The sequence below is a fragment of the Pongo abelii genome, chromosome 10, assembly GCF_028885655.2.
Source record: "Pongo abelii isolate AG06213 chromosome 10, NHGRI_mPonAbe1-v2.0_pri, whole genome shotgun sequence".
Classification (NCBI taxonomy): Eukaryota; Metazoa; Chordata; class Mammalia; order Primates; family Hominidae; genus Pongo; species Pongo abelii.
Genome location: NC_071995.2, coordinates 44530591 through 44554638, shown reverse-complemented (window position 1 = coordinate 44554638; position 24048 = coordinate 44530591). Strand labels below are relative to the sequence as shown.

Here is a 24048-nt window from a genome sequence, read left to right as displayed (position 1 = left end):
TCCTTGTACATGTGGACGTTTATTTGTTTCAACATCATTTGTTGAAAAGAGTACTCTTTCCCAGTGAAATCGTCTTGTCATCCTTGTTGAAAATCAGTTGCCCATATATTAATATTAATATGTATAAGTTTATTTACAGACTATCAACTATCCCATTGTTCATACTATCCAAAGTGATCTATGGATTCAATGCAATCACTATCAAAATTCAGATAACATTTTTTCATAGAAATAGGATAAAATAACCTAAAACTTGCATGGAATCACAAAAGACCTCAAAGAGCCAAAGCAATCAATCATAGGCAAAAAGAATAAGTTGAGGTATCATACTTATTGATTTCAAAATGAATTATAAAGCTATAGTAATCAAAACATTATGGTACTGGCATGAAAACAGACATATAGACTAATGGAAGAGAATAGAAAGCCCAGAAATAAATGCATGAATTTACAGTCACTTGATTTGTGAAAGGAAAATATCCTGGGCTCCCAAAGTCACTAAGCTAAAGGGAAAAGTCAAGCTGGGAAGTGCTTAGGGCAAACCTGCCTCCCCATTCTATTCAAAGTCACCCCTCTGCTCACTGAGATGAATGCGTCTCTAATTGCCTCATTTGGAGAGGCTAATAAGAAACTCAAAAGAATGCAACCATTTTTTTCTTATCTACCTATGACTTTGAAGCCCCCTTCCCACTTCAAGTTGTCCCACCATTCCAGACCAAACCAATGTTCATCATACATATGTTGATTGATGTCTCATGTCTCCCTGTGATGGTTAATACTGAGTGTCAACTTGATTGTATTGAAAGATACAAAGTATTGATTCTGGGTGTTTCTGTGAGGGTGTTGCCAAAGGAGATTAACATTTGAGTCAGTGGGCTGGGAAAGGCAGACCCACACTTAATCTCAGTGGGTGCAATCTAATCAGCTGCCAGCAAGGCTAGAATATAAGCAGGCAGAAAAATATGAAAAGGGAGACTGGCCTAGCCTCCCAGCCTACATCTTTCTCCCATGCTAGGTGCTTTCTGCCCTTGAACATCAGACTCCAAGTTCTTCATTTTTGGAACTTAGACTGGCTTTCTTTCCTCCTCAGCCTGCAGACAGCCTATTGTTGGACCTTCTGATAGTGTGAGTTAATACTTAATAAACTCATGTATATATATAATGATATATATATAAACATGTATATATATGTTTCATTAGTTCTGTCCCTCTAGAGAACTCTGACTAACATAGATTTTTGTACCAGGAGTGGTTCTAGAGGAACAGAATAGTAAGGGTGGAGTTCTTTCATTGGTTTTAGGGTTTCTGGAGTTGGCTTCTTAATATAATTAGACACAAAAGTGCTAAGGACTCTACTAATAGTATGGAGAACACTGATAGCCCTTGGCATGAACTGTTTAGATAGTTATGCAAAATAAATGCATTTGACACTCCTGATTCATTGCTCATGAGAGGCAAGGAGTTTAGTGACTCTATACATAATACCTTTGACCACATGTGAACAATCAAGGAACATAATAAAGCTGGTTGGTTGCTCCTAAGTTCACTGGATAAAGTGATGAAAGAAAATAATGAACTCAGGGATTCTATCTCCCAGCTTCAGAAGCAGATACTGAGCCTAAAATCTACCAAGATTACCCTGAGTAAGAGTCTTATCTTCTGTGGAGAAAGAGCTGAAATTGTGGAAAAACAGACACAAGCTGTTATCATGCAAGTGGCTGACCTATGCACAGCCTCACCAGGTGTCTACTCTCAAAGCGAGGGCATTGACTGGAGAAGAATGGGACCCTGAAACTTGGAATGGGGGTATGTGAGAGGACCCTGATGAAACTGGGGACACTGAATTTGTAAACTCTTATAAACCTTTTTTGCCAGAAGAAACAGCTTCCCCATTCCCAGTAGTGGCAACATCCCCTCTGCAACCCATGCTGCCATCAGCCTTTCCACTTTTGTCTGAGGAGATAAAACTTGTGCTGCCTGAGGCAACAGTGATGGCCTTCCCTGAGGCAGTTTCCAGGCAAGATAACATTGGTTTCTCCTCAGGAGCCACCCCCAACACTCCTGTTTGTCTCTAGACTTATAACTAGACTAAAGTACCCACAGGCCCCTAGAGTTGAGGTTAAGAGTGTGACCTATAAGGAGGTGTGCTACACTTAAAAAGAACTGCCTGAGTTTTCCAATTTATATAAACACAAATCTGGAGAACAGGTATGGGAATGGATGTTAAGGGTGTGGGATAATGGTGGAAGGAACATAGAGTTGGATCAGGCTGAATTTATTGATTTGGGCCCACTAAGTAGGGACTCTGCATTTAATGTTGCAGCTCAGGGAGTTAAAAAAGGTTATAAGAGTTTATTTGCTTGGTTAGTTGAAATCTGGATTAAAAGATGGCCCATCATGAGTGAGCTGGAAATGCCTGATTTCCCTTGGTTTAATACAGAGGAAGGGATCAAAAGGCTTAGGGAGACTGGGATAGTGGAGTGGATTAGTCACTTTAGACCTACTCATCCCAGCCAGGAGGGCCAACAAGATATACCCTTGATCAATGCCTTGTGAAATAGATTTCTGAGGGCAGCATCTGCATTTTTTAAGGACCCTGTAATTGCTATTCTCTGTATGTCAGATCTAATAACGGGAACCACAGTCACTCAACTACAACATTTAAATACAATGGGAATAATTGGATCCATAGGTGGCAGGGGCCAAGTGGTGGCACTCAATCATCAAAGGCAAGGTGGATGTAATGGACAGCAGAGGCAAAGCAGCCATCAGAATAATCTGACTTGTGTAGAGCTCTAGTTTGGCTAATTGATCATGGTGTTCCTAGAAGTGAAATAGATAGGAAGCCTACTGCATTTCTACTTAATTTATATAAGCAGAAAGCTTCTAGGTTGAATGGACAAAAGACTAATTTGAATTATAAAAACAAAGCATCATGGCCCCTCAATCAATTTCCAGACTTGAGCCAGTTTACAGACCCAGAATCCCTTGAATGAAGGAGAGGCCAGGTCACACTGAGAAAGGACTATACTACATTACCGACAATTTATGCAGTGAATTTTTCTCCCATTCTTCCCCAAGGAGACCCCTGGCCTTTTACCAGGGTAACTGTGTACTGGGGAAAGGGAAATGATCAGACATTTTGGGGACTATTGGACACTGGCTCTGAGCTGACATTGATTCCAGAAAACTCAAAACGTCATTGTGGTCTTCCAGTTAAAGTAGGGGCTTATGGAGGTCAGGTAATTAATGGAGTTTTAGCTCAGGTCCAACTTACAGTGTGTCCAGTGGGTCCCTAGACTCATCCTGTGGTCATTTCCCCAGTGCCAGAATGCATAATTTGTATAGACATACTTAGCAGCTGGCAGAACACCCACATTGGCTCCCTGACTGGTACAGTGAGATCTATTATGGTGAAAAAGGCCAAATGGAAGGCATTAGAACTGTCTCTACCTAGAAAAATAGTAAATCAAAAATAATATTACATCACTCAAGGGATTTCAGAGATTAGTGCCACCATGAAGGACTTGAAAGACTCAGGGGTGATGATTCCCACCACATCCCCATTCAACTCTCCCACTTGGCCTGTGCAAAAGACAGATGGATCTTGGAGAATGACAGTGGATTATTGTAAGCTTAACCAAGTGGTGACTCCAATTGCAGCTGCTATATCAGATGTGGTTTTATTGCTTGAGCAAATTAACATATCTCCTGGTATCTGGTATGCAGACATTTACTTGGCAAATAGCTTTTTCTCTATTCCTGTCCATAAGGCCCAGCAGAAGCAATTTGCCTTCAGCTGGCAAGGCATTACTGTCCTATCTCAGGGCTATATCAACTCTCCAGCTTTGTGTTATAATCTAATTTGGAGAGACCTTGATTACTTTTTGCTTCCACAAGATATCACACTGGTCCTTCGCATTGATGATATTATGATGATTGGATTCAGTGAGCAAAAAGTAGCAAATGCACTGGACTTATTGGTGAGATACTTGCATGCCAGAGGATGGAAAATAAATCCAGCCAAAATTCAGGGACCTTCTACCTCAGTAAAATTTCTAGGGGTCCAGTGGTGTGGGGCCTGTCAAGATATTCCTTCTAAGATGAAGGATAAGTTGCTGCATTTAGTCCCTCCTACAACCAAGAAAGAAGCACAACACCTAGTGGGCATATTTGGATTTTGGAGGCAACACATTCCTCATTTAGGTATGTTACTTCATCCCATTTATCAAGTGACCTGAAAGACTGACTGTTTTGAGTGGGGTCCAGAACAGGAGAAGGCTCTGCAACAGGCCCAGGCTGCTGTGCAAGCTGCTTTGCCACTTGAACCATAGGACCCAGCAGATCCAGTCATGCTTGACGTGTCAATGGTAGATAGAGATGCTGTTTGGAGCCTTTGGCACTCGCATAGGTGAATCACAATGGAAGCCTCCAGGATTTTGGAGCAAGGCCCTACCATCTTCTTCAGATAACCACTCTCCTTTTGAGAGACAGCTCTTGGCCTGTTACTGGGCTTAGGAGAAATTGAACATTTGACTATGGATTATCAAGACACCATGTGACCTGAACTGCCTATCATGAACTGGGTGCTTTCTGACCCATCTAGCCATAAAGTGAGTCATGCACAGCAGCATTCTGTCACCAAACACAAGTGATATATTCATGATCAGGCTCAAGGAGGTCCTGAAGGCACGAGTAAGTTACACGAGAAGGTGGCTCAAATGCTCATGGTCTCCACTCCTGCCACCCTGCCTTCTCTCCACCAGCCTGCACTAATGTCCTTATGAGGAGGTCCCTATTCTCAGTTGACAGAGGAAGAGAAGACTAGGGCCTGGTCACAGATGGTTCTGCACGATATGCAGGCACCACTCGAAAGTGGACAGCTGCAGCACTATAGCCCCTTTCTAGGACATCGCTGAAGGGCAGCAATGAAGGGAAATCTTCCCAGTGGGCAGAACTTTGAGCAGTGCACCTGGTTGTGCACTTTGCATAAAAGGAGAAATGGGCAGATGTGGGAGTATATACTGATTCATCGGTTGTAGCCAATGGTTTGGCTGGATCGTCAGGGACTTGGAAGAAGCATGATTGGAAAATTGGTGATAGAGAAATTCAGGGAAGAAATATGTGGATAGACCTCTCTGAGTGGTCAAGAACTATGATAATATTTGTATCCCATGTGAGTGCTCACCGATGGGTGACCTCAGCAGAGGAGGATTTTAATAATCAACAGGATAGGACGACCTGTTCTGTGGACACTACTCAGCCTCTTTCTCCAACCACCCCTGTCATTGCTCAATGGGCCCATGAACAAAGTAGCCATGGTGGCAGGGATGGAGCTTACACATGGGCTCAGCAACATAGATTTCCACTCACCAAGGCTGACCTGGCTATGGCCAATGTTGTGTGCCCAATTTGCCAGCAGCAGAGACCAACACTGAGCCCTCCATATGGCACCATTCCTTGGGGTGATCAGCCAGCTACCTAGTAGCAGGTTGATTATATTGGACCTCTTCCATCATGGAAAGGGCAGAGGTTTGTCATCACTGGAATAGACACTTCCTCCTTATATGGGTTTTCTTATCCTGCAAGCAATGCTTCTGCCAATACTACCATCTGTGGACTCACGGAATGCCTTATCCACAGTCATAGTATTCCGCACATCATTGCCTCTGACCAAGGGACTCACTTTACAACTAAAGAAGTGCAGCAGTGGGCTCATGCTTGTGGAATTCACTGGCCTTACCATGTTCCCCATCATCCTGAAGCAGCTGGATTAATTGAATGGTGGAATGGCCTTTTGAAGTCACAATTACAATGCCAACTAGGTGACAATACTTTGCAGGCCTGGGACAAAGTTCTCCAGAAGGCCATGTATGCTCTGAAGCAGTGTCCAATATTGGTACTATTTCTCCCATAGCCAGGATTTATGGGTCCAGGAATCAAGGGGTGGACAAGGAATCACCCATAGTGATCCAGTACCAAAATTTTTGCTTCTTGTTTTCATGACATTAAGTTCTGGTGGCCTAGAGGTCTTAGTTCCAGAGGGAGGGATGCTGCCACCAGAAGACACAATGATTCCATTAAACTGGAAGTTAAAATTGCCACCTGGACACTTTGGACTCCTCCTACCTTTAAGTCAACAGGCTAAGAAGGGAGTTACAGTGTTGGCTGGGGTGACTGACTGACCCAGACTATCAAGATGAAATCAGTTTACTACTCTACAATGGAGGTAAGGAAGTGTATGCATGGAGTACAGGAGATCCATTAGGGTGTCTCTTAGTATTACCATGCCCTGTGATTAAGGTCAGTGGGAAACTACAACAGCCCAATTCAGGCAGGACTACAAATGACCCAGACCCTTCAGGAATGAAGGTTTGGGTTACTCCACCAGGAAAAAAACCATGACCTGCTGAGGTGCTTGCTGAAGGCAAAGGTAATACAGAATGGGTAGTAGAAAAAGGTAGTTATCAATACCAGCTATGACCACGTGACCAGTTTTATCAATAAGGACTGTAATTCTCATGAGTGTTTCCTCCTTCTTTTGTTAAAAACATGTTTGTGCATGTATACACTTGTACTAAGGAAATATCTTCATTTTATTTGCTTTCTTTTTTATCATATGCCATAAGATTTATTGACTTCACATCAGCATTCAAGTATTTTTAACATTAAGTAATAGTATTTGGGTTGGGGATTGGTATTTCTCGTTGTGTGAAGGATAGTTGTATCATGTTAGGCATAATTATGACCTTCTTAATGTCTTTATTTGAAGATTATGTATGATCTCAGGAAATGTATATGGGTTCAAGTTGACAATGGGTGGACTTGTGGTGGCTAATACTGAGTGTCAACTTGATTGGATTGAAGGATGCAAAGTACTGATCCTGGGTGTGTCTGTGAGGGTGTTGCCAAAGGAGATTAACATTTGAGTCAGTGGGCTGGAAAAGGCAGACCCACCCTTAATCTGAGTGGGCACAATCTAATCAGCTGCCAGTGAGGCTAGAATATAAGCAAGCAGAAAAATATGAAAAGAGAGTCTGGTCTAGCCTCCCAGCCTACATCTTTCTCCTATGCTGGATCCTTCCTGCCCTGGAACATCGGGCTCCAAGTTCTTCAGTTTTTGAACTCAGACTGGCTCTTCTTGCTCCTTAGCCTGCAGACAGCCTATTGTTGGACCTTCTGATTGTGTGAGTTAATAGTTAATAAACTCATATATATATATATATATATAATTAGTTCTGTCCCTCTAGAGAACTCTAATACACTCCCTAAAATGTGTAAAACCAAACTGTGCTCTGACCACCCTAGGCACATGTCATCAGGACCTCCCGAGGCTGTGTCAGGGGTACATGTCCTCAACCTTGGCAAAATAAACTTTCTAAACTAACTGAAACCTTTCTCAGATATTTGGAGTTCACATTTTGGTAACCCAATGGGATTCTGAGTGTAGGTGCCCCTGACTTTTGACAAATCCTCTATTGGTGCTTGGTACCAGCTTGTACTATCTTTATGGCTCAAAGTAATAGGACAATTTGCGGAGGCCTGGAAGTACCCCTTCCAAAGAATCCCTGATCTCCCAAAATTCGATTAAGATCCAAAGTTTACTTTGCTATATGACTTTTTTTTTGGAGTTTTACTTGCTTCCAATACAAGGAAGGCAAGTTTTCTGTCACAATGGAGTCAGGTAACTCCTTTATGGAGTTTGAGCTTGCTTTCAACAGGGAAGATGAGGGATTTTTTCCTGCTTCTAGGATGGTAAAGAGCCATTTTCAGCCTGAGACCCATCCCTAAGTAAGTAACTGAATTGAGGTTTGCCTTTTCTAAAGTTAAGGTTGACAACCAGCTGGTCTGAATTTCTCCGTACCATTAGATACCTCAGTAATCATATGGGTTGGGCAATCATTTGTTTTACTTAACTTTTGGTTGTTATTTCTGTTTTTGTTTTTGTTTTGGTCTTTTTCCCATTGGGTTTGATCAACTCTACTTGATTAAATCCGAACTATCTGACTTGATCAAATCTAAAGAAGTTCCAAATTATGAGAAACAAGGCCTCTGAAGTTGCTAAATTCCTACACACATACACACACACACACACACACACACACACACACACACGAAGATGGTGTGGTAGGGGGAGAATAAAGGCCAGCAAAAGGAAAAAAAAAGATTTTTTATTTTGCCTACTAAGGGGCTTTATTTACATAACAAGGCTATGTTTTTGCTAGCCAGGCCAAATTGAAATAGCAATGGCTGTGCTTCTGAAATAGCAGCAATTTGTCCTAGCTGAAATATGGTAATGAGATTTAAAAAATATTTTAAAAGAAGATCAATGGTTAAAAGTCAACTTAATTAAAAGCTAACATCCAAGATGTGTGTGTATATGTGCATATCTGATTGCCTCCTTTGGAAAGGCTAATCAGAAACTCAAAAGAATGCAACAATTTGTGTCTCTCACCTACCTGTGCCCTGAAGCCCCCTCTCTGTTTTGAGTTGTCCAGCTTTTGCTTCAAGTTGTCCCACCTTTCTGGAGCAAACCAATGTTCATTTTACATATGTTGATTGATGTTTCATGTCTCCCTGACATGTGTAAAACCAAGCTGTGCTCTTATCACCTTGGCCACATGTTGGCAGAACCTCCTGAGGCTGTGTTACAGGCATGGGTCCTCAACCTTGGCAAAACAAACTTTCTAAATTAACTGTGACCTGTCTCAGATTTTCGGGGTTCACAAATATAAGGTGTCAAAATTTGGCACAGGTGTTACAAAACCATAAACCCAGCTGAAGACAGAATGATCTTTGCTTGTGTAATCTTTAATAAATAAGACATTAATATTGATTTGATAAAAATAGCTTCATCTTGAATTTAGTAACATTACTATAACTTCTAATCTTGTGGCTTTAGGCAGTTTAGTCCACAGGCAGTGAGGTTTGTTTTGGGAAAGGACTGTTATCATCTTTGTTTCAAAGCTAAAATATGAACTATGTTCCTCCCACAGTTAGTTGGGCCCATTCCCAGGAATGAACAAGAACAGCTTGGAGGTTAGAAGGAAGATAGACTCAGGTCAAATCTTTTTCACTGTCTCAGTTATAATTTTGCAATGGCAGTTCCATAACTTTAAATAATGACAATTGCAGTTTTTATAAATAATCTAGATAAATGATTAAAACAAAATAATTAGGTAAATGTAATAGGATAAATACTTGTAGAGAAACTCATAATTTAGAAACTAAATTTATATTAAGTAAAATAAATAATTCATTATTTAGGTATTTTCCAATAAAAATAGATTTCTAGGAAAACATTCTTTCCAAAAAAAAGTGTGCCCTTTTAAAAAAGGTGAATATTTTTGTCTAATTCAAAGTTTATTTAAAGGTCATGATTAAACAAGATAACAGGAACCAGGAAGTAAAAAAGATGTGAAGAAAGTTATGACAATACAGGTTTTTGTTTGTTTTTTTTTTGGTAAGAAAGCTTAGAGAGAAATAATTTCATATAAGAAAGAATCTTGTATGGTAAATTTAGCTCTAGAGTAAAATGAATGGTTGCTTAAGTTCAGGACCAACCAGAAAGTCCAAGCATGTCACGTATGGTCTGTGTACGTCACAATAATAGGATTTATTTTAAAAAACCACAAAAACTTTTATATGATCAAGTTATCAATGATTAAAGAGAAATTACAGTGGTCTTTCTAGAGATTGGGTTTGATTAAAAAACACTTATACACTAAAGAATTGGTTAGAACAATAAAATTTTCATAAGGGGTTGGTTTACTCTTAATTATAAAATATTTTAATTTATTTTAACCCAAAGTTCAACTTTTATTCCATTTTGCTAGTTTTGGTTTTCTCTCCTCTTTCAAAACGTGTGAAATAGTAACAGTCCCCTTCAAGTCATTTTCAGTTCATGTAAGTTTTTTTTTTTCCTGCTTGGGTTCTGTTTTTTGTGGCATGATGCTAACAATGTTTTCTTAAAGGCCTAAAAGGAATGTTTTCTTCCAACATAATATTCTGTGCACTTCAAAAGGTCTTTTCTTTTGCCTTGTGGTAACTGACCTTGAGGTGGGAAATTAAAGAAATAAAGAAAAATAAAATTAAAAAGAGAAAGATATAAGCTTTCCTGTATTAGGCTGACTTGTCCCAGAGGCAGCAATGGGCACAGCCCAGACCCAGGGAAAGTCTTGATAATACTTTCTGAGAAGCTAGGACACAAAGGAATGTGCTCTGGAGACTCTTCCAGCACTCCCTCAACATAGGGAGAAGAAAATAAATTTTCCTGTTTTATGGTATGAGTTTATAAATTCTTGTTCTCTGTAACTAGTAACTTCAAGTATTCTGTTTTATCTAAGAAGTACAGTGAAGGTCATGAGAAGCCTGAGCAAGCCTGAACTACAGCTGTCTGGGCACCATAGTGAAGGTTGTGAGATAAACCAGTAAAAGGCTCTTTAGAGCAAAACATAGGTAACAGACATCTGGGGTGCTTGGCAATGGTCATGTGTAATCCTGAGTTATGAACCTGTTACAGTTTGATTAACTGTCTTTGTCCTGCATCTGTATCCCTGCTTTTGCACCACCATAAGCCTGCTTCAAGCTAGTCCACCCCCTTTTTGAAGTGTGTATAAAAGTCAAGTGCTGTCTTTGTTCTGGGCCCAGTCTTTGGATGTTAAGTCTGCTGGGTCTAAGTGCACTCAGTAAAAATATCCTCCTGTATACACCCAAAGGTCTCTCTCTGGTCCTCCTGATCCCACAACAACCTAACAGATTTTATATTTCATCAAAATAATTCCTATGCCATTATTATTAAGTTTGGTTTGCTTGGGAAAAACTGAGATTAATTTTTTTTTAATTAGGATTATTACATCCTTGTAACTTCCTATATGTGCTTTTAAAGTCCTTGTGACATTGAGTTACTGGGCTTTGACTCCTGGGTCTAAAACGAACACTAAGTCCTGCTAAATCTTAAACACTGACAGCAATTAAACCCTCATCTTCAGGCCTGGTAGAAGATGTCAATCAAAGTAAACTGCCTTCCTGAAACACAGGGCCAGAAATTAAAGCTATTCAATTCCTCAAGGCCCAGCGACTATCACTGAAGACATAGCTGTGTGAGATTGTAAGGGCTGATTTTGAGAGATAAAATAAGTTCAGTTTCTCTATAAATTAATCATTAATGTCAAAGGCATACTGATGCAAGACCAGCATATGGGCCCTGATGTCAGATTAACAAGGTTTTCTTGAAGCATTAATGGACTCCTTAATAAAGGTTATAAAGATTATAAAGGCTTATGGAAGTTATATCCTATGATCAAGATGAAAATTTTATAGATTGTTTATAAAATTTTGGAAAACAAATTTAATTGACTTCATGCTTTTTTTTAAGGGCTTATTGTTTGGGAAATTAAGTCTCCTCTCTCAAAGAATAAAGGCTTTCACCATTTTTGAAATCCTTGAGTTATCACTTTGGTTAAATGAATGACTAATTTCACCATGGCCTGTGATCCTATTTTGTAACATCAACTGTTTTAAACAATTGATGTTTGACAAATTTTCCAAAATCAAATTATAAATTATGTCTTTTTCTGACCGAATTAATCCTTTAAGATAGTATTAATAGGCTCCCTAAAGTCCAAAAATGACATATTTGGCTTATTTGGTATAAAAATTTTACAGGAAGCATTGTCAAACATAAAACGGTGTTTGGTTTTCTTTGTGCTGTATTTGTATAAATATGGTATTGGTATGTGTTCCAAAATTATAGGAAACTCCTATAATTCTCATAGGACTTAATGTACACTATCAGTAATAATTGTAATGGTTATGTTAAATTATTTTGTGTCACGGAGGTAACAAACTTTCTTGTCAATTGTGTCTTTGACTATGGCTGCCCTAAAACTTTTTGTAATACATGGACAGTTGTCTTGTTTTTGTCCTCTTTAGATGGTGGTTTTATAATCATCTATAATGCTGATTACAGGTTTCTAATAACTTTGGAGATTGTGACATCAGAAGAGAGGAAAAACTTTTAGGACTCATGGAGAGCTGAAATGTTCATGAATATCATGTAGAACAGGAAATAACTGTATGGACTAAACTAATAGATGTCTGAAGTAATTTTTTAACTTTTTGCTTAAAACATTGCTGATCCTTTGTTTTGTTTTTCAGAGTCAAGAAAACTTCTTTTTAAGCTATTTACAGCTTTTAACAATTGAGTAAATTATACTCCTATGAACAAAATTTGGAGCATATTTGTTTCTCTCTACCTGATTTCTACAGAATTTGGAAACTATTTGTGAGTATTCTTAACTTATAACAATACAGTTATTTGCGTAAGTGCAGTAAGAATATGTTTTCATTTGTAACCGGGCACAACTGGAGAAACTGGTTATTTCACCAAGGCTTTGACTAGAATGGTGTGCTTTCCTTTAAGGAATTAAATTTGACTTATGAAGCCAACAAAAGCCACTTGGAAAAACTGGCTTCATACCCTGTTGACACAGTGCCTGTACAGGGTTGTGACATGTGATAAGTAAAGAATGTCACTTTCTGACAGGCCCAGGATCCCCAGGTTTATCTTGGAATCTCAAAAGGAGAGGAATTTACCCAACTTCTAGGTATTTAATGGTACAACTCCATGGCTGGGCTTAGCTTTAAAAAAGTCTTATCTGAGATTCCTTCTATGGAACAAAGTTCCCTCATAGCCAATTTAAAAGCCTAAGTAAAAAATAATTATTCTTGCTGCACCGTATAAAAATAATTAGGCCAAATATAATAAAGCATACCAGTCCTACCATGATTTGTCTTTAGTAAAAATGGGCAACTGGGGAGAGAAAAATTATGTTTTAAAAACTATAGTACACCTGTTGTTAGATTCTAGTCTTGCCCAATGTTTTTCAATTTTTATTATTTTCTACCCTTTGGATCAAATGCTAATTTTTCTGGGCTACATGTCTTCAAAATAGTGTTTTCAATTTTTTCCCTTCTTTTCCCCACCATTTTTCCTAATTTGGAGTCACTGAAAACTAAGCTGTGCTTTTGTAAAGCCCTGTGAATTGAAGCTAGACAACTTAAAGTTCAGAAGAAAATAACAGCAACCTATTTACACACATAAGCTACTTTCTTTCTTTCTTTCTTTCTTTTTTTTTTTTGGAGATGGATTCTCCTTCTATTTCCCAGGCTGGAGTGCAGTGGTGGAATCTCAGCTCACTGCAACCTCCACCTCCTGGGTTCAAGCAATTCTGCTTCAGCCTCCCAAGTAGCTGGGACTACAGGTGCATGCCACCATGCCCAGCTAGTATTTTTGTATTTTTAGTAGCGACAGGGTTTTACCATATTGGCCAGGCTGGTCTTGAACTCTTCACCTTGTGATCCACCCAACTTAGCCTCCCAAAATATTGTGATTACAGGTGTGAGCCACTGTGCCTGGCCATATGCCACTTTCTTTTCTTTTCTTTTTTTTTTTTTATTATTTCACATCTTCTTTTTTTTTACTTTAAATTTTAGGGTACATGTGCACAATGTGCAGGTTAGTTACATATGTATACATGTGCTATGTTGGTATGCTGCACCCGTTAACTCATCATTTAATGTTAGATATATCTCCTAATACTATCCCCCCTCCCCCACCCCAAAACAGGCCCCAGTGTGTGATGTTCCCCTTCCTGAGTCCATGTGTTCTCATTGTTCAATTCCCACCTATGAGTGAGAACATGCGGTGTTTGGTTTTTTGTCCTTGTGATAGTTTGCTGAGAATGATGGTTTCCAGCTTCATCCATGTCCCTACAAAGGACATGAACTCATCATTTTTTATGGCTGCATAGTATTCCATGGTGTATATGTGCCACATTTTCTTAATCCATTCTATCATTGTTGGACATTTGGGTTGGTTCCAAGTCTTTGCTATTGTGAATAGTGCCACAACAAACATATGTGTGCATGTGTCTTTATAGCAGCATGATTTATAATCCTTTGAGTATATACCCAGTAATGGGATGGCTGGGTCAAATGGTGTTTCTAGTTCTAGATCCCTGAGGAATCAACACACTGACTTCCACAATGGTTGAACTAGTTTACAGTCCCACCAACAGTATAAAAGTGTTCCTATTTCTCCACATCCTCTGCAACACCTGTTGTTTCCTGACTTTTTAATGATCACCATTCTAACTGGTGTGAGATGGTATCTCATTGTGGTTTTGATTTGCATTTCTCTGATAGCCGTGATGATGAGCATTTTCTCATGTGTCTGTTGGCTGCATAAATGTCTTCTTTTGAGAAGTGTCTGTTCATATCCTTTGTCCACTTTTTGATGGAGTTGTTTGCTTTTTTCTTGTAAATTTGTTTGAGTTCATTGTAGATTCTTTATATTAGCCCTTTGTCAGATGAGTAGATTGCAAAAATTTTCTCCCATTCTGTAGGATGCCTGTTGACTCCGTTGGTAGTTTCTTTTGCTGTGCAAAAGCTCTTTAGTTTAATTAGATCCCATTTGTCAATTTTGGCTTTTGTTGCCATTGCTTTTGGTGTTTTAGATATGAAGTCCTTGCCCATGCCTATGTCCTGAATGGTATTGCCTAGGTTTTCTTCTGGGGTTTTTATGGTTTTAGATCTAACATGTAAGTCTTTAATCCATCTTGAACTAATTTTTGTATAAGGTGTAAGGAAGAGATCCAGTTTCAGCTTTCTACATATGGCTAGCCAGTTTTCCCAGCACCATTTATTAAATAAGGAATCCTTTTCCCATTTCTTGTTTTTGCCAGGTTTGTCAAAGATCAGATGGTTGGAGATATGCGGCATTATTTCTGAGGGCTCTATTCTGTTCCATTGGTCTATATCCCTGTTTTCTTACCAGTACCATGCTGCTTTGGTTACTGTAGCCTTGTAGTATAGTTTGAAGTCAGGTAGTGTGATGCCTCCAGCTTTGTTCTTTTGGCTTAGGATTGACTTGGTGATGCGGCCTCTTTTTTGGTTCCATATGAACTTTAAAGTAGTTTTTTCCAGTTCTGTGAAGAAAGTCATTGGTAGCTTGATGGGGATGGCATTGAATCTATAAATTACCTTGAGCAGTATGGCCATTTTCATAATATTGATTCTTCCTATCCATGAGCATGGAATGTTCTTCCATTTGTTTGTATCCTCTTTTATTTCATTGAGCAGTGGTTTGTAGTTCTATTTGAAGAGGTCCTTCACATCCCTTGTAAGTTGGAATCCTAGGTATTTTATTCTCTTTGAAGAATTGTGAATGGGAGTTCACTCATGATTTGGCTCTCTGTTTGTCTGTTATTGGTGTATAAGAATGCTTGTGAGTTTTGCACATTGATTTTGTATTCTGAGACCCTCCTGAAGTTGCCTATCAGCTTAAGGAGATTTTGGGCTGAGACAATGGGGTTCTCTAGATACGCAATCGTGTCATCTGCAAACAGGGACAATTTGACTTCCTCTTTTCCTAATTGAATACTCTTTATTTCCTTCTCCTGCCTGATTGCCCTGGCCAGAAATTCCAACACTATGTTGAATAGGAATGGTGAGAGAGGGCATCCCTGTCTTGTGCCAGTTTTCAAAGGGAATGCTTCCAGTTTTTGCCCATTCAGTACGATATTGGCAGTGGGTTTGTCATAGATAGCTCCTATTATTTTGAGATACGTCCCATCAATACCTAATTTATTGAGAGTTTTTAGCATGAAGATTGTTGAATTTTGTCAAAGGCCTTTTCTGCATCTATTGAGATAATCATATGGTTTTTGTCTCTGGTTCTGTTTATATGCTGGATTACATTTATTGATTTTCATATGTTAAACCAGCCTTGCATCCCAGGGATGAAGCCCACTTGATCATGGTGGATAAACTTTTTGATGTGCTGCTGGATTCAGTTTGCCAGTATTTTATGTAGGACCTTTGCATCGATGTTCATCCAGGATATTGGTCTAAAATTCTCTTTTTTTGTTGTGTCTCTGCCAGGCTTTGGTATCAGGATGATACTGGCCTCATAAAATGAGTTAGGGAGGATTCCCTCTTTTTCTATTGATTGGAATAGTTTCAGAAGGAATGGTACCAGCTCTTCCTTGTACCTCTGGTAGAATTCAGCTGTGAATTCATCTGGTCCTGGACTTGTTTTGGTTGGTAAGCTATTAATTATTGCCTCAATTTCAGAGCCTGTTATTGGTCTATTCAGAGATTCAATTTCTTCCTGGTTTAGTCTTGGGAGGGTGTATGTGTTGAGGAATTTATCCATTTCTTCTAGATTTTCTAGTTTATTTGCATAGAGGTGTTTATAGTATTCTTTGATGGGAGTTTGTATTTCTGTGGGATTGGTGGTGATATCCCCTTTATCATTTTTTATTGTGTCTATTTGATTCTTCTCTGTTTTCTTCTGTATTAGTCTTGCTAGCGGTCTATCAATTTTGTTGATCTTTTCAAAAAACCAGCTCCTGGATTCATTGATTTTTTGAAGGGTTTTTGTGTCTCTATTTCCTTCAGTTCTGCTCTGATCTTAGTTGTTTCTTGCCTTCTGCTAGCTTTTGAATGTGTTTGCTCTTGCTTCTCTAGTTCTTTTAATTGTGATCTCTCGGTGTCAATTTTAGATCTTTCCTGCTTTCTCTTGTGGGCATTTAGTGCTATAAATTTCCCTCTACACACTGCTTTGCATGTGTCCCAGAGATTCTGGTATGTTGTGTCTTTGTTCTCATTGGTTTCAGAAAACATCTTTATTTCTGCCTTCATTTCATTATGTACCCAGTAGTCATTCAGGAACAGGTTGTTCCGGTTCCATGTAGTTGAGCAGTTTTGAGTGAGATTCTTAATCCTGAGTTCTAGTTTGATTACACTGTGGTCTGAGAGATAGTTTGTTATAATTTCTGTTCTTTTACATTTGCTGAGGAGTGCTTTACTTCCAACTATGTGGTCAATTTTGGAATAAGTGCAGTGTGGTGCTGAGAAGAATGTATATTCTGTTGATTTGGGGTGGAGAGTTCTGTAGATGTCTATTAAGTCCACTTGGTGCAGAGCTGAGTTCAATTCCTGGATATTCTTGTTAACTTTCTGTCTCATTGATCTGTGTAATGTTGACAGTGGGGTGTTAAAGTCTCCCATTATTATTGTGTGGGAGTCTAAGTCTCTTTCTAGGTCTCTAAGGACTTGCTTTATGAATCTGGGTGCATATATATTTAGGATAGTTAGCTCTTCTTGTTGAATTGATCCCTTTACCTTTGATCCCTTTACCATCAAAATTGATCCCTTTACCATTATGTAGTGGCCTTCTTTGTCTCTTTTGATCTTTGTTCGTTTAAAGTCTGTTTTATCAGAGACTAGGATTGCAACCCCTGCCTTTTTTTGTTTTCCATTTGTTTGGTAGATCTTCCTCCATCCTTTTATTTTGAGCCTATGTGTGTCTCTGCACATGAGTTGGGTTTCCTGAATACAGCACACTGATGGGTCTTGCCTCTTTATACAATTTGCCAGTCTGTGTCTTTCAATTGGAGCATTTAGCCCTTTTACTTTTAAGGTTAATATTGTTATGTGTGAATTTGATCTTGTCATTATAATGTTAGCTGGTTATTTTGCTTGTTAGTTGATGCAATTTCTTCCTAGCCTTGATGGTCTTTACAATTTGGCATGTTTTTGCAGTGGCTGGTACCGTTTGTTCTTTTCCATGTTTAGTGCTTCCTTCAGGAGCTCTTTTAGGGCAGGCCTGCTGGTGACAAAATCTCTCAGTATTTGCTTGTTTGTAAAGGATATTATTTCTCCTTCACTTATGAAGCTTAGTTTGGCTGGATATGAAATTCTGGGTTGAAAATTCTTTTCTTTAAGCCTGTTGAATATTGGCCCCCACTCTTTTCTGGCATATAGAGTGTCTGTGGAGACATCTGTTGTTAGTCTGATGGGCTTCCCTTTGTGGGTAAACCGACCTTTCACTATGGCTGCCCTTAACATTTTTTCCTTCATTTCAACTTTGGTGAATCTGACAATTATGTGTCTTGGAGTTGCTCTTCTCAAGGAGTATCTTTGTGGCATTCTGCATTTTTTTTTGAATTTTAATGTTGGCCTGCCTTGCTAGATTGGGGAAGTTCTCCTGGATAATATCCTGCAGAGTGTTTTCCAACTTTATTCCATTCTCCCCGTCGCTTGCAGGTACACCAATCAGATGTAGATTTGGTCTTTTAACATAGTCCCATATTTCTTGGAGGCTTTGTTTGTTTCTTTTTATTCTTTTTTCTCTAAACTTCTCTTTTCACTTCATTTCATTCATTTGATCTTCCATCCCTGATACCCTTTCTTCCAGTTGATTGAATCAGCTACTGAGGCTTGTGCATTCATCACGTAGTTCTTGTGCCTTGGTTTTCAGCTCCATCAGGTCCTTTAAGGACTTCTCTGCATTGATTATTCTAGTTAGCAATTTGACTAATTTTTTTCAAGATTTTTAACTTCTTTGTTATGGGTTCGAACTTCCTCCTTTAGCCTGGAGTAGTTTGATCGTCTGAAGCCTTCTTCTCTCAACTCGTCAAAGTCATTCTCCATCCAGCTTTGTTCCGTTGCTGGTGAGGAGCTGCGTTCCTTTGGAGGAGGAGAGGCACTCTGATTTTTAGAGTTTCCGGTTTTTCTGCTCTATTTTTTCGCCATCTTTGTGGTTTTATCTACCTTTGGTCTTTGATGATGGTGACGTACAGATGGGGTTTTGGTGTGGATGTCCTTTCTGTTTGTTAGTTTTCCTTCTAACAGTCAAGACCCTCAGCTGCATGTCTGTTGGAGTTTGCTGGAGGTCCACTCCAGATGCTGTTTGCCTGGGTGTCAGCAGCAGAGGCTGCAGAACAGTGGATATTGGTGAGCAGCAAATGTTGCTGCCTGATCGTTCCTCTGGAATTTTGTCTCAGAGGAGTACCCAGCCATGTGAGGTGTCGGTCTGCCCTTACTGGGGGTTGACTCCCAGTTAGGCTACTCGGGGGTCAGGGACCCACTTGAGGAGGCAGTCTGTCCATTCTCAGATCTCCAGCTGCATGCTGGGAGAACCACTACTCTCTTCAAAGCTGTCAGACAGGAACATTTTAGTCTGCAGAGGATTCTGCTGCCTTTTGTTTGGCTATTCCCTGCCCCCAGAAGTGGAGTCTACAGAGCAGGCAGGCCTCCTTGAGCTGCGGTGGGCTCCACCCAGTTCGAGCTTCCTGGCCATTTTGTTTACCTACTTAAGCCTGGGCAATGGTGGGCGCCACTCTGCCAGCCTCACTGCCACCTTGCAGTTTGATCTCAGACTGCTGTGCTAGGAATGAGCGAGGCTCCATGGGCATTGGACCCTCTGAGCCAGGCCATACACCACTTTCATACCCACCTACTGATGTATGGACTTCAGAGTAATGTGGCCTATATTAATTTTCCAGGATTGTTCTTTTGTTTGTTGTTTTTCTCCCTTCTTCCCCTTATTTCCTCTTCACAGGACAGGAAACTTCACAACTTTCTAAAAATGACCTTTCGTAATAACTCGGGACCTATATGCCTAGGAATAAACCATCCTAGCCATGACAGATCAGATGAAACCTGAGACCAGAGACTCATTTTCTTCTAAAATGCTTTCTCCAAAAGATTTTAAAAAAGAAAAGGTGGTAAATGTGAAAGGAAAATATCTTGGGCACCCCAAATCGCTAAGTTAGAAGGAAAATTCAAGCTGGGAACTGCTTAGGGCAAACCTGCCTCCCATTCTATTCAATGTCACCCCTCTACTCACTGAGATAAATGCACATGTGATTGCCTCCTTTGGAAAGGCTAATCAGAAACTCAAAAGAATGCAACCCTTTGTCTCATATCTACCTATGACCTGGAAGCCCCCTCCCTCCTTGAGTTGTCCTGCCTTTCCAGACTGAACCAATTTTCATCTTCCATATGTTGATTGATGTCTGATGTCTCTCTGATATGTATAAAATCAAACTGCACTCTAACCACCTTGGTCACATGTCATCAGGACAGCCTGAAGCTGTGTCATAGGTGTGCATCCTTGACCTTGGCAAAATAAACTTTCTAAATCAAGTGACACCTGTCTCAGATTTTCAGGGTTCACAGATCTTTGAAAAAGTTGCCAAGAACACACAACAGGGAAATAAGTCTGTTTCAATAAATAGTGTTGGGAAAACTGGATATCCACATGCAGAAGAATGGAATTAGACTCTTTTCTTACACTGTATAAAAATTAACTCAAAATAGATCAAAGGCTTAAATGTAAGTCCTGAGACTGTAAAACTACTAGATGCAACATAGGGAAAAATCTTCTTGACATTGGTCAGGGCAATTATTTTTCGATATGACCCCAAAAGCATAAATAACAAAAGCAAAAATAGAAAAATTAGATTGCATCAAACTAAAGCTGCTGCACAGCAATTGTAACAATCAACAGAAGAGATAACTTATTACAGAACATAAAAAATATTTGCACAGCATATATCTGATAAGAAATTTAGTATCAAAAGTATATAAGAACTCAAATAACTCAATAGCAAGAAAACAAATAATCTGATTTAAAAGTGGCCAAAGGACCTAAATAAACATTTATCAAGAGAAGACACACAAAAGGCCAAGAAGTATATGAAAAAATGCTCAATATCCCTAATCATAAGTGAAGTACAAATTAAAACCACAATGAGATAGTGCCTCATACCTGTTAGAATGGCTATTATCAAAAAGACAATTAGATAGCAAGTGTTAAGGTGAGGATGTAAAGAAAAAGAAACCTTTGTACACTGTTGATGGGAATGTAAATTTGTATAACCATTGTGGTAAGCAGTATGAAGTTTCTTCAAAAAATTATGAAATAGAACTACTATTTGATCCAGCAATCCCACATCTGGGTATATAGCCAAAGGAAATTAAGTCAGTATGTTGAAAAGATATCTGCATTCCCATGTTCACTGCAGCAGTACTCACAATAGTCAAGATATGCAATAAACTTAAGTGTTCATCAACAGGTGAGTGGATAAAGAAAACATGGAATATATACACAATGGAATAGTATTCAGCCTTGAAAAAGAAGAGAATCCTGCCATCTGCAACAACATGGATGAACCTGGAGGACATTATGCTAACTGGCATAAGCCAGGCACAGAAAGACAAATATTGCATGATCTCACCAATATATGGAATCCAAAAAGTTGAATCCACAGAAGCATGGAGGAGAATGGTGGTTGCCAAAGGTTTGGAGGTAAGAAGATAAAAAAAAATAGAAAAGTTAGATTCTTTTCCTTCTATAAAAGTAGATGTATGCCATCAATGGAATCTATGCCATCAATCTGTTCCATTGATGGCATATATTTTCATTTATAACTGTACCACCATATTGTCTTGACTAATTGAAGGTGTGAGCTCTGTAAGTTTATTCTTCAAGACTATTGTGACTCCTTGAATTGCCATATGAATTTTAGAGCCAGCTTGTCTGTTTCTGCAAAGAACACAGTAGGAATTTTGATAGGAATTGCATGGAATCTGTATATCAATTTAGGGAGTATTGCTGCCATCTTAAAAATGTTGGGTCTTCTATTCCAGTAACATGAGGTGTTTTTCCATTATTTTAACTATTTATTTTTATTTCAATGTTTTTGGAGTACAGTTGGTTTTTGGTTACATGGATAAGTTCTTTAGTGGTGATTTCTGAGATTTTGGTGCACCTATCACTCAGTGTGGGATAAAAGACTACAATGTCTTTCCATTTTTAAAATTTTTCTAAATTTCTTTCAACAATGTATTGCAGTTTTCAGACTATAAACTTTACACTTCTTTTATTAAATGTATTCCTAAGTATTTCATCCTTTTTGATGCTACTATAAATACAATCATTTTCTTAATTTTATTTTCAGATTGTTCATTACAATCGTATAGAAATAAAATTGATTTTACATATTGATCTTTTATCCTGAATCCTTGATGAACCAATTTATTAGTTCTAATAGTTTTCTGTGCATCCTTTTGGATTTTCTTTATACATCATCTGCAAATAGAGATAGTTTTACTTTCTTTTCAATCTGGATGTTTTTTACTTCATTTTCTTGCCTAATTGCCCAGGATAGAACCTTTAGCACAATATTGAATAAAAGTGACAAGAGTAGACAACTTTGTTACTGATTTTAGGTAACAGTATATAATGAGGATAAGATGTATAAATCATTTAAATAATTAGAATTATTAATGGGATAAATAGTATTAAAGGAATAATATCAATGGCATAGTAGCCATGTTCTGAAAGAGGAAGTAAGGAGCTTTCCTGGTGGAAATTTCTGTGTGAGCCTTCAATTACCTGTAAAATGGAACAGTAGAGTTCACATCTCATGGACAGTATCAGAACAAGGTGAACAGCGTGTACTTTTTTTTTTTTTTTTTTTTTTGTTCAGATAGAGTCTTGCTCTCTTGCCCAGGCTGGGGTGCAGTGGCATGATCTCAGCTCACTGCACCCTCCACCTCCTGGATTCAAGTGATTCTTCTCCCTCAGCCTCCCAAGTAGCTGAGATTACAAGCACACACCACTACACGCAGCTAATTTTTTATATTTTTGGTAGAGACGGGATTTCACCATGTTGGCCAGGCTGGTGTCGAACTCCTGACCTCAATTGATCCACCCCCCTTGACCTCCCAAAATGTTGGGATTACAGGCATGAGCCACCACACCCAACCAGTCGCATGTAACGTTCTTCATTAACCATCATCTATCAGCAAGATCATGCTGTCTTGGTCCCTTCTTTCATAATTCTTTAAGCCTCAGGTTAGGCGTTACCTCCTCAAGAAATCCCTCCTCACTCTCTTTTTCCCCAGGTGGAGTGGAGTGTCCTCTCTCTGAACACACACTTTTTACTTAGCTGACTTCTGTCACTGTACTAACCACCTTGAAAACCCACTTGAGCCTGTCATCCTCAAAGACTATTAGCTCCCTTCTCATGCGTGTATCATGTCATCTGGCATAGAGAATTCAGATATTCAAGAAATGCTCATTGAATAAATAGAAAAATTTAACTTTTCACTTTGCAAACAGGGAATGGAGTTCTTCAGATTCTTCCTCTTTCCCAAGCATATATTGTATGTTATTAATGTCTCCATGAAAGAAGTTATATAGGGATTTGTTATTGCAGCTTGGAAATTCCATCTCTGCATCTTTGAGGCATCTTTCACCACAAGGGCCAGGCGCTTAGGCACATATGTTATCAGTGGAGCACATTTTCAAATTTCTTTTTAGTGCCTACATGAGATGGGTGGAAAGGTGGGGGAGAGGGGAAATACTGAAAATTGTGTGATTCTTATGCACTTTCTTTATCAGGAGCCCCTGAAGAGCTCCCTGTTTTTTAAATGTAAGAGAAATGTTGTATATACATCTCCCATTTTCAGTGGCCATGGATCTTTGTCTTTTTTGTTAACTTCAGGGCACGGCTGTGCCTAATCTTCAGGGCAGAAGGGCGGGCTCCTGGGAGTAGAGAAAAGTAAATGTTCCTAGACCATGAAGATTTGTCCCTAATCATGGCAGAGAACCAAGAACTGGGGTCTCAGATGGCCTAAAGCCACTGTGACCCCAAAGCCACCCAGTGTGAGGCCAAGGGAGCAGAGGAAGCTCCTCCCATCTTCCCTCCTCTGACCTACCCCTCCCGGTATCACCTCCACTGCTCTGAAATCTAAATAGATCCTTTAGCCTTCTGGCCCAGAAAGAGGAAGAGGAGAACAAATTTCTCTCTGAGAGGCCAGGCCTGGGGGCCTCAGCTTCCTAAAGTGGAAACCTGAGGTCTGCCAATGTCTTTCCCTCCAGCCTCTCCTGATGCTAAACAGAATGCTAAACAGATCACAGACCCCACAAGTGCACTAATTGTTTTGTCAGAGTTAAGGCACTAGCTACTGTACTTATTGGTGAGGTGGTAATACATAGTAATGGGAAGCCACATTCCCGGTGTCTTTTAAAGAAAACTTAATAGCCAACTTTTGCATGTGTTTCCCAAAGCAATGCAAACAGATAATTTACCAGAAGAGAAAAATTCAGTTAATATCTTCTGGTGTCATATTCCTTCATTAAATATTGGCCTTCTAAATACTTACAAATTACCTGCCTCTCTTCCT

The 24048-nt window shown here is 39.2% G+C and overlaps 1 protein-coding gene across 2 annotated transcripts in view; it reads left to right on the top strand.

The window, feature by feature from the left end:
- SLC38A4 (solute carrier family 38 member 4) overlaps positions 1-24048 on the top strand; it is a 259413-nt gene that overhangs the window by 152866 nt on the left and 82499 nt on the right. For both annotated transcript variants that reach the window (XM_063711664.1, XM_063711666.1), the window contains 2 exons: positions 12160-12286; positions 20931-21163. The gene's annotated coding sequence lies outside the window, so the exon portion shown is untranslated. The remainder of the gene's footprint in view (positions 1-12159; positions 12287-20930; positions 21164-24048) is intronic.